Source organism: Amia ocellicauda, chromosome 9 (assembly GCF_036373705.1).
Source record: "Amia ocellicauda isolate fAmiCal2 chromosome 9, fAmiCal2.hap1, whole genome shotgun sequence".
Classification (NCBI taxonomy): Eukaryota; Metazoa; Chordata; class Actinopteri; order Amiiformes; family Amiidae; genus Amia; species Amia ocellicauda.
This window is the reverse complement of record NC_089858.1, coordinates 315,675-327,568: the sequence shown is the minus strand read 5'-3', so window position 1 is coordinate 327,568 and position 11,894 is coordinate 315,675.

The window sequence follows — 11,894 nt, the reverse complement described above, 5'->3', positions numbered from 1 at the left end:
AGACGCATGTGCAAACGAAACAGGACAGACGTGTGAGCAAACATGCCTTTCAGTTCAGCGCTGAAGGCCACTGCCATCACTGAGAGGAGTCTCCAGTTTGCACACTGGGAGGGGGGCATGTTGATTCACATAACGTAGACATGGGGAATGTGAGGCCAACATACCCTAGTTCCTGCTCATACTATTTAATATATATATACACCGATCAGCCATAACATTATGAGCACTGACAGGTGAAGTGAATAACACTGATAATCTCGTTATCATGGCAGTCAGTGTCAGCTGTCAGTGGGGGGATATATTAGGCAGCAAGTGAACATTTTGTCCTCAAAATTGATGTGTTAGAAGCAGGAAAAATGGGCAAGCGTAAGGATCTGAGCGACTTTGACAAGGGCCAAATTGTGATGGCTAGACGACTGGGTCAGAGCATCTCCAAAAACTGCAGCTCTTGTGGGGTGTTCCCGGTCTGCAGTGGTCAGTACCTATCAAAAGTGCTCCAAGGAAGGAAAAGTGGTGAACCGGCGACAGAGTCATGGGCGGCCAAGGCTCACTGATGCACGTGAGGAGCGAAGGCTGGTCCGTGTGGTCCGATCCAACAGATGAGCTACTGTAGCTCAAATTGCTGAAAAAGTGAATGCTGGTTCTGATAGAAAGGTGTCAGAACACACAGTGCATTGCAGTTTGTTGCGTATGGGGCTGCGTAGCCGCAGACCAGTCAGGGTGCCCATGCTGACCCCTGTCCACTGCCGAAAGTGCCTACAATGGGCACGTGAGCATCAGAACTGGACCACGGAGCAAGGTGTTGACTTGGCCTCCAAATTCCCCAGATCTCAAGCCAATCGAGCATCTGTGGGATGTGCTGGACAAACAAGTCCAATCCATGGAGGCCCCACATCGCAACTTACAGGACTTAAGATGTTATGGCTGATCAGTGTATATATATATACACTCACCTAAAGGATTATTAGGAACACCTGTTCAATTTCTCATTAATGCAATTATCTAACCAACCAATCACATGGCAGTTGCTTCAATGCATTTAGGGGTGTGGTCCTGGTCAAGACAATCTCCTGAACTCCAAACTGAATGTCTGAATGGGAAAGAAAGGTGATTTAAGCAATTTTGAGCGTGGCATGGTTGTTGGTGCCAGACGGGCCGGTCTGAGTATTTCACAATCTGCTCAGTTACTGGGATTTTCACACACAACCATTTCTAGGGTTTACAAAGAATGGTGTGAAAAGGGAAAAACATCCAGTATGCGGCAGTCCTGTGGGCGAAAATGCCTTGTTGATGCTAGAGGTCAGAGGAGAATGGGCCGACTGATTCAAGCTGATAGAAGAGCAACTTTGACTGAAATAACCACTCGTTACAACCGAGGTATGCAGCAAAGCATTTGTGAAGCCACAACACGTACAACCTTGAGGCGGATGGGCTACAACAGCAGAAGACCCCACCGGGTACCACTCATCTCCACTACAAATAGGAAAAAGAGGCTACAATTTGCACAAGCTCACCAAAATTGGACAGTTGAAGACTGGAAAAATGTTGCCTGGTCTGATGAGTCTCGATTTCTGTTGAGACATTCAGATGGTAGAGTCAGAATTTGGCGTAAACAGAATGAGAACATGGATCCATCATGCCTTGTTACCACTGTGCAGGCTGGTGGTGGTGGTGTAATGGTGTGGGGGATGTTTTCTTGGCACACTTTAGGCCCCTTAGTGCCAATTGGGCATCGTTTAAATGCCACAGCCTACCTGAGCATTGTTTCTGACCATGTCCATCCCTTTATGACCACCATGTACCCATCCTCTGATGGCTACTTCCAGCAGGATAATGCACCATGTCACAAAGGTCGAATCATTTCAAATTGGTTTCTTGAACATGACAATGAGTTCACTGTACTAAACTGGCCCCCACAGTCACCAGATCTCAACCCAATAGAGCATCTTTGGGATGTGGTGGAACGGGAGCTTCGTGCCCTGGATGTGCATCCCACAAATCTCCATCAACTGCAAGATGCTATCCTATCAATATGGGCCAACATTTCTAAAGAATGCTTTCAGCACCTTGTTGAATCAATGCCACGTAGAATTAAGGCAGTTCTGAAGGCGAAAGGGGGTCAAACACAGTATTAGTATGGTGTTCCTAATAATCCTTTAGGTGAGTGTATATATATATATATATATATATATAGTGACAGAAGCAGAGGTTCACGAATTGGTACGTCGACTTCGAGATGTAGACCTGGTATAACTAATGCCATTCCATCATAACGCCCCCTGGCATGAGGGTAAAAGTAAGACCGTACAGGGTTCATTAGAATTAATGAAAGCCTTAGATGTTATAGAAGAGTCGCATAGCCCATGGTGTAGTCCATATTTGATGGTTGCAAAACCCAATGGTACTTGGTGATTTTGTAACGACTTTCGGCAGTTAAATGCTGTGTCAAAATTCGATGCATACCCCATGCCTAGGGTAGATGAGATGATTGAGAGGCTTGGTAAGACCCGGTACATAACCACGCTAGACCTTACCAAAGGATACTGGCAAATACCGTTGACGCCAGCAGCTCGTGAAAAGACTGCCTTTGCCACCCCATTTGGGTTATTCCAGTATAAAGTAATGCCGTTTGGGCTACATGGAGTACCCGCAACGTTCCAAAGACTAATGGATAAAATTCTCCGACCACACCCGGAATATGCATCCGCGTACTTTGACAATATTGTTATCTTCACAGAAACATGGGACGACCATTTATCCAAAGTGGAAGCCGTGCTGAGTAGTTTGAAACAAGCAGGTCTGACCGCAAACCCAGATAAGTGCTTTGTGGGCTTGCAAGAGGCCAAATATTTAGGATACGTAGTGGGTGGTGGAGTGGTCAAACCGCAGGTCTCAAAGGTGGAGGCCATTAAAAGCCAACCCCACGAACCAAAAAACAAGTCAAGGCATTTTTAGGGTTAGCAGGGTACTATAGAAGAGTCGTGCCTGAGTTTTCGACCATAGCAGCCCTGTTGATCGATCTGACTAAGAAGATGGCCCCGGTTAAGGTACAGTGGAGTGTGGAAACGGAAGCAGCATTCCGTATGATCAAATTTTGTGTAGTGAACCTGTGTTGACAGTACCAGATTTCACTAAACGGTTCATAGTGCAAATGGATACATCTGAGATAGGACTGGGAGCAGTTCTGTCTCAAATCGTAGATGGAACGGAGCACCCCGTAATGTACCTCAGTCGTAAACTTCTACCGAGGGAGACGCGGTATGCAGTGGTAGAAATTGAATGCCTGGCCATAAAATGGGCACTGGACTCCCTGAAATACTACTTACTGGGGTGTGAATTTTCCCTGGTTAATGATCACTCTCCGCTCATGTGGATGAAGGATCACAAGGACCGCAATGCTAGGGTCACTAGGTGGTTTCTGGCGTTGCAGCCCTTCAAGTTCACAATTGAACACTGTAGTGGTAGGTGTAATGCTAATGCGGATGGTCTGTCGCGGGTGCATTGCTGGGGTTTGTAGGTCGCTCAAACCGGTGGTTTGGAGCTGGGTAGGAGGATGTGTGACAGAAGCAGAGGTTAAAAAAAACAAAAAAAACCTGGGACGTGGAACACCGGTGGAGGGGAGGAGTGTGGCAGGGAGGGGGTTAATTGTCCCTCCCTGTCTGCTCATGGACTGCAGGTGGTTGGGGTGATTGAGCAATTAAGGTCAATCAATCCCAGCCACCTGATATATAAGGAGGCTTCAGCCTCCCATTAGGAAAGGGTGGGGTAGAGAACAAGCACGCACAGTGTTGTGCCGGTAGCGTTGGGTTTGAGCTCACGGTTTGGTTTGTTTAGCTGTGTAGTCAGTGGACCATCCTGTGTCTTATGTTGTAATTGTTTATGTGTAAATCTTTGGTTGGCCAACGCGCCAGATTTCTTTGTTTCTTAGAACTGTTAAGTTATGTAGTGTAATACGTTACGACCTGGGATTGTTGGGACCCGCCCTGAAGAGTGGGCACGGTAATGGTTGGGTTCTGTCGGGTCCCAGTAGGAGACCTTTGAAGAAAATAATCATGTTAAAAAGAAAACAAGTAAATAAAATTTGACCAACTAATCCCTGAACCCGTGGAGTACAGCCTGTTTTTCTGCCTCCCTTCGGAAAGACAGTGATACGACAGTAACGGGAGAGTCCAGGTTTCACAATATATATCAACTGTTCATATCAATAAGATGAATGGGAAGGGTCACTTTTGTTGTGCTAATATTTCCAAAAGGGGTATCCCAAATAAATAAAGAAATTAATACATAAAACCATATTCAATGCAGAAAGAATGAAAGCTATGAGGTTTTAATTTCTGAAGTCCTGCACAAAATACTGTTGGTATCAACTACAAAGAGATGCTGTGTGAGACTATAAAACAGTACTGCCCCAAACTTACACAACTGCCTGCATTTAATCAGTACCATGTGGAGGTTCAGGGGGATTGCCAAGGTATTTATTTCTCTGATGCAACAATACCAAAAGCATCAGGTAATATACCCACACAATGATGCCAGAACCACATGAATGGACTCTGACAGCAGGATTTCATCTTTGAAGAGATAAACCAATCACTCAGTGTTACCATGGCCAGTCTGTTTTACTTCTGAAATATATGTTGACATCTGTAGATCCTCAGCATTCAAAGTCCTGTAGAGTTGAGAGGGTTCGGCTCAGACAGGAGGTTTCCTGAGATATTCTGACCCTTTTCACAGCAACACGGTTTGAAAATTTAGCCTATGAGGAAATCTTTGCCCACCACAGATACCAAAAACATACACCTCCATTATCGGCTTCGTTAACAGGAATACTGAATTAATCAAATTATTAACTGAAGGACTCAAAACGTCTTGTCAATTGTTCTTTGGCAGTGTTAGGGATCTTGTCTTGTCGTCAGGGCCACAATAGTAGCTTGATTCAAGTCTTCAAAATCATGAAAGGCATCGACCACATCAAACCAGAGGAGCTTTTCCAGATCAGCAGGGACACACACACCCGGGGACACAAATGGAAATTGGGCTTCAAGGCATTCAAGACAGAAAATAGGAGACACTTCTTCACACAGAGAGGCGTCACAATCTGAACAAACTCCCCAGTGATGTGGCTGAAGAGACAATTTGGGAACATTCGAAAACAGACTGGATAGGATCCTTGGATCACTTAGTTATTAATGGAAACCAAACGAGCACGATGGGGCGAATGGCCTCCTCTCAATTGGACACTGTCTTATATATTGTTGCGAAGCAGCTGTTTATCAAAGCTTAGATTTCACAAATCTCTCCACCATATCCGAGAAATGATTTATCCTTTTATCCACTAAATCCTTGCATCAATAAACAAGATTTTATTGGCATTTTCCATCTGATGTGTTTTGTTTATATAGATAATTTCATATTGATTAACCATGTAGAAAAGTTTAACACCAGGTGATAAAGACATCAGAGCAGTCATCGGGAATGGCCGGTTCTCCATTAATAGGAATCCAATGAGTCGGTGTAAAGTGGTTGCTTCACAGTCATGCCTTGTGCGATGCTTACACAGCTGCAGGAACCAAAGATCATGGATTCTGATCTCAGAAACACCTAGACACCAGAACTAAACCCGGGTCTAAATCTTTAACTGTATCATATTCATAAAAATATCTAAAATTACAAGTTAACAATTACAAATAAAACAGAATAAATGTATATTTGTTTCTTTCAAAATAAATTAAAAATTGCAGATGTAAATTATAGACGTTTGACAGAAATAAAATTAAAAAATGATTAATTAACTTGTCAATTGGTAAACACTAATGTCCTTGATTAAGACCGTCATTTACATTGAGATTAAAACACCTGATATTGAGTGAAGAATGAGAATAATTAATTCAAGTGAAGACTAATATTTGTCTGTGATTCTAAAATACTGACTTTTTATATAATATATACATTAGCATATGTTTTTCATTAGCATTTCTAAATAATTAAGTATTTCAGAAAAAGTATAATCCACCTTTGTGGGTTTAGACACACAAAACTTCACTTTTCGCTTTTATCTGTTTTTCAAAACTAAAAGAAATGAAAAGCAATGAGGCAGGGGTTTCATATGAATGGCTTTTGTGTATAACAGGGCAGATAACATAACTTATTTCCTTTTTTCATGTATTTTCCCACACAGTTCTGGAATGGAATCCACTTAGTTTCAATTGATCCAGGGCCTTCTAGTGTTGCAGTTCCCATAAGACCATATCATTAATGAAACAATCCAGTAAATCTTATCATACATGTACCTCCATTCAGTAAGATGGCTCTCCCGTTCACTCGATGTAGCGCTGGTTCATTGTGGCATATCTGAAGTCTGCCAGGTATTTTTCCGTCCATGGTTTCATGTGACGTTTGCCGGGTGTTGTGCCCCATGTGTGCAGGAAATCCTAATTACGCCAGTACTGCCTGATGTTTTACAGTGAAGGAACCTATTATTCAATGAGACTCATTTGTCAGCACCAAGAGCGCAAAGATTTACAACAATTACACGCAATGTCCTTGACAGCCCTGACTCACACCTGGCTCGTTTGCCAGACTTTTGCTTATTGGGAAAATCCATTCATCAAATCATAAGGATGGATCAAATAGCATTGAGGCACTCTGCTAAACACACAACAAAGCAAATAGCTTCTCCTATTATTTATTATTATTTCTCCTACTTATAGACGCACACACACCTATATACACTGATCAGCCATAACATTATGACCACCTGCCTAATATTGTGTATCTCCCCCTTTTGCCACCAAAACACCCCTGACCCGTCGAGGCATGGACTCCACTAGACCTCTGAAGGTGTGCTGTGGTATCTGGCACCAAGACATTAGCAGCAGATCCTTTAAGTCCTGTAAGTTGCGAGGTGGTGCCTCCATGGATAGGACTTGTTTGTCCAGCACATCCCACAGATGCTAATTTGGATTGAGATCTGGGGAATTTGGAGGCCAAGTCAACACCTTAAACTCGTGATTCATCAGACCAGGCCACCTTCTTCCATTGCTCCGTGGTCCAGTTCTGATGTTCACGTGCCCATTGTAGGCGCTTTCGGCAGTGGACAGGGGACAGCATGGGCACCCTGATTGGTCTGTGGCTACACAGCCCCATACGCAACAAACTGCGATGCACTGTGTGTTCTGACACCTTTCTATCAGAACCAGCATTCACTTTTTCAGCAATTTGAGCTACAGTAGCTCGTCTGTTGGATCGAACTACACGGGCCAGCCTTCGCTCCTCACATGCATCAATGAGCCTTGGCCGCCCATGACCTTGTCACCGGTTCACTGCTTTTCCTTCCTTGGAGCACTTTTGATAGGTACTGACCACTGCAGACCGGGAACACCCCACAAGAGCTGCAGTTTTTGGAGATTCTCTGACCCAGTCGTTTATCCATCACAATTTGGCCCTTGTCAAAGTCGCTCAGATCCTTACGCTTGCCCATTTTTCCTGCTTCTAACACATCAACTTTGAGGACAAAATGTTCACTTGCTGATTATCAGTGTTATTCACTTCACCTGTCAGTGCTTATAATGTTATGGCTGATCAGTGTATGTATTAGTGAATTACAATAATCATACAAAGTACAAAATAGATTAATAATCACTGCTTTCCTCAAACCAATTCTGAGCTCCAGCGCAGTGACAGTTGAACTCGGAGCTCTTTCATTAACAATACAGTGTAACTTTGATCACCATATATCTACATACATACTGTTTCTTCATTTAAAACACAAATTAAAAAGACCTGCAAATTGTGCATCATGATCAGTGTGAAGAATGAAGCATTATTCCATATGATTCTGCACAGCAATCACAGACTGGTGCAAATAAATCCCTGCAGTGCGTGCATTTCTCCAAATTCAAATGGTGCATCTGTGTGAAACTCTGGGATCTCATCTTCTTGGGCTAGGAACAAGTTTCCAAGTCTCACCCCTGATGACAGTGCCTAGACGCTGAAGAAAGCTTCACATTTTAGCCTATATAGGCCTATTCTTGAACACTCTTTTTGCCTGTTGTTAAACCTGGGTTACGTTGCTGCAATTTGAACAGCCATGCCAGGACTCAGGCTTTCTGAGTTTTAATACCAATGGATTTACCTCTCTGTTTGATTCACATTTTTACCTGCTGTGTGAATAAAACAAAGCAGCAGCTTAAATACTCTCAGTGAAGACTGCTCACAGTTAGGATCAAAGCAAGCGAAACAGTACTGATGCAATGGTACAAGTGAAGATAGTGTATAACTTTTTCAGCTAGGTGATATATTTACACATTTAGAAAGCTGATGCATGTGTGAGTGTGAGGAGGGGGTAAATTAATTCAAATCCACACCTCCGTGCAGCTCTCTTTGAGGTTTTGCCACAAGGATAAGTGATCTGTTTAGGTTTGATTATCACTGCATGCGCTGGGTTTGAAGCTGGGCTGTCCCGATCGCAGTGGTGCCATCTGTACAGTATAGCGCCACTGTGCGGGCCTCAGCTCGGCAGTAGGCACGTCCATATGGAGGTGGTTAAAGCCCTCAGCGGTCCAGTAGATGCAGGCTCTTTGAAATATAGTCCTGATATATGATGTGTCATCTAAAAGCACTTTCCGTTTCAGTTGGAACTTGACCCAGGTGTCAACAGCCGTCCCGTCCCCATCATAGGCTGCAACTACATTGTGTGGCCCTAAGAGGAAGAAGTGTGATTGCTCCTTAGGAAAGGCTTCAACAGAGTTATGAAGAAAAACACAACCACCACGTTCGGGGAGGCTTCCTGACAGTCCCCGAGTGCAGCGGTGAGAGCAGATCTCTGCAGACACTGACCGGACCGCTCTCACACTCATCCAGAGATGATCAATATGAATTGGTTCAAGTATATGCAGTATATTATTATTATTATTATTATTATTATTATTATTATTATTATTAATTTATTTATTTATTGGCAGATGCCCTTATCCAGGGTGACTTACAAAATATAAGTGCAATACAAAGTGCAAGAATACAGTTAAATACATGGCGTCAAACATTACAAATTCAAATTTACATTATACAAAGCATAATACATTTTACAACTTCCAATTACACAAGTAAATACAATAAGTGAGGTCATTCATCCTGGAAAGTAAAAGCTAAGTGTTGTCAAGGTGTTAGGTCACAGTCCAAGGCTATGGGAAAGCAGTACCTTCCTCCCAAACCATTAGACAGCCCTTGTGTTATTGTGCCATTCATGTTTGGACCAGTAGTATTATATTAATACAAATCCAGCTGCTTCAGCACAATTAGTATCTTTGTTTATTAGCTTGAACCTCAGAATGGAAGAACCTTCTTCCCAGATGTTAATGTTCTATCCTAGTGTTCGTCATTAGAAAACTGTTTCTATCTTTAGTGTATTACTTCTACACTGCATGGTTATGAGCTGATCAAGGTAAAAAATATAACTGCAACAATTGAAATGTAGGTTTTAAAGAAATGAGCAAGTGTTTAATACCAGTAACTGGTTGTCCATTCTTGTGTCACTGAAAAGGACACAAACATCAGCAAGAAAATCTCAGGTGCCCTTAAGACACAGTGGCCCTAAAAGTCTCATGAATTAAATACAAAATCAAAGTTAGTCTCCCTTTACCACAATGTCAACCAACCACCGCAAACGACACCCAGAAAAGCCACAATGCTGTAATTAGTCAAAAGCACAATCTATGCTTATCTTCTATCCACCAGCAATGTCTTTCATACCTGCATAATCTACTTGGGCCTGTTCCTGGCTCTCGCTCCATCCTCATATTATAGTCTTTTACTGAAGTAGTTTAATTTCATTATGTACAATACACAGAGCACACAGTAATAAAGAAGTGCATAAAGCTCATGACAGAGATCTAAGCATCCAAAAGATCTGACCGGCGTCCTTCCATTGCGAACGTCTGCATTTTTTACTCATCAGTCTGTTGGAAAAGCAGGCAGCGCAGCATTTCTGCACGACCCGGGGCCTCACTGGATGTGTTAGATATCCATCCACAAACAGCCGTCAGGATCGGTGCTGCACAGATCATTGTAAGGGTGCACTTTCCTGGAATCAAAACCAAGGCTGCTCCACTGCAATCTCTCATTGTTTGTCACCAGAGCCTTATTTTACTTACGGATGCATTTTCATTAAAGAGTGAAAGCATTTGAGGAAACCTCTGGACAGTGATGTTTAATTTAAACTCTACTGTTCATCAGTCCTAGAGGCGTCCTATATAGGACATATGGAATACTTAAGCCCCCCATGAAAGCCTAATTAGAAAAAAGTGTTTTAACAAACACATTGGATCTGTCAGTTTGATACACAAAGAATCTGATTTGCAAGGAAACGAAGTTTCAAAGAACGAAGAATCTGGCTGTCATTTTCATTTGCTTTGTGTTGCCTTTCCAGATCTTCAAAATTGTAGTCTTAGTGCATCAGAGAGCCAAATCAAATAATAGCATTTATTTTAAAACTTATGACCTAATTTACTTTATTTACTTGTGTGGCAAAGTGGAAGGTCAGCATCCAGTTCCTTCCAATTGATTTAAAAGGTGGTTTATGGGTCATAATGAGTTTCACTTTTTTGTTTAATAAAGTGTGCAGCATGAGTGGAGCGGAGGAAGGGGGGCTGAGGTGGCTTGAGGCAAAAAAAAGAGGAAACCCTTCGCCCGTTCTGTGTGAGTGAAGAAATCTACTCAAGCTTTCTGAAAGATGTGTCTCAGAGTTTAAAGGCTGCAGTCCTTTGACTGTCTTCCCTGGAGCCCAGTAGAAGCTGTTAGCCTTTTTAACAGGTGTGTAAACTCCGTTATGGTCTTTGAGGACAAGTCTGTAGTAAAAATAATAATTTCAGAGGTTTCTGAACCCTGGAGATTAGCAAAACATAAAGCAAGGACTTCATCTGATTGCAGGCCTCCAGGCCCTCGCAACTGGCCTGAGTGATATAGCAGACTGCCACACAGAGGTAGCACAGCGCTCGAGATGTGCCAGGCCTGGCCAGTGAACCTCGTATAGTTGTTTATATCATATCAACTCATTCATTTTCTTTAACCTTCAGCAAAACTGATTCAAAGGATTCTCTTCCCTAGACTATATACCATTAATAAATATATAACACATTTTCTACATGACTTTGAATTATTATCAATAATCGATACGATCCACTGTATAGATTAGACTATTTCCTATTAAAATTTCACTTCTTAACAAGACCCTATCGTTTCCCCAAAAAACACAACTTTAGGAAGTTATCTATAGTATCCCTAAGAATCCCTACATTCTCAGCAGATACACATTAGCATATTAAACATGCACCCCTTAACAATCATTGTGTTTCAGTTCCTGTCGACACCTGTTAATTGAGGTCCCATGCTGGTATGGGGGAGTTGGGGGGAAACTGACTCTCTAACATCAATCAATCAATCAATCAATTTGTATTTGTATTGCGCCCTTCTCAGGGTAGCCACAGAGCACTTTACAGACTGGTAAACATACAACAAACGTACAGCAAAATAAAATACATAAATACAAATAAAAAAATATATAGACCTGTAAACATTTTACATGATCTAGAATAAAGTGAGTGAACATTTAAGTAAATAAACCATTTAGGCACGGAGGAGAGAAAAACAAAAAAACTCCTATGGATGGCATGTAGGAGAAAATGAATCTCTGGGGGTCCACGGCTTAGGGACTAGGCCTAATGGTCGCCTCCCCTCCAGGCAGTATAGTTATTACAGCAGCAAGGAGATCAGAAAGTTCTTGATCGGTGCTGCTGGCTGTGCTCTTCCCTCTGGAGGAGGCCTCTCGCTGGCCATCGGGAGTGGGGGGTTGGACCATCAACAGACTTTGGGTTGCGATGGCTCGTCAGACCTTGGGT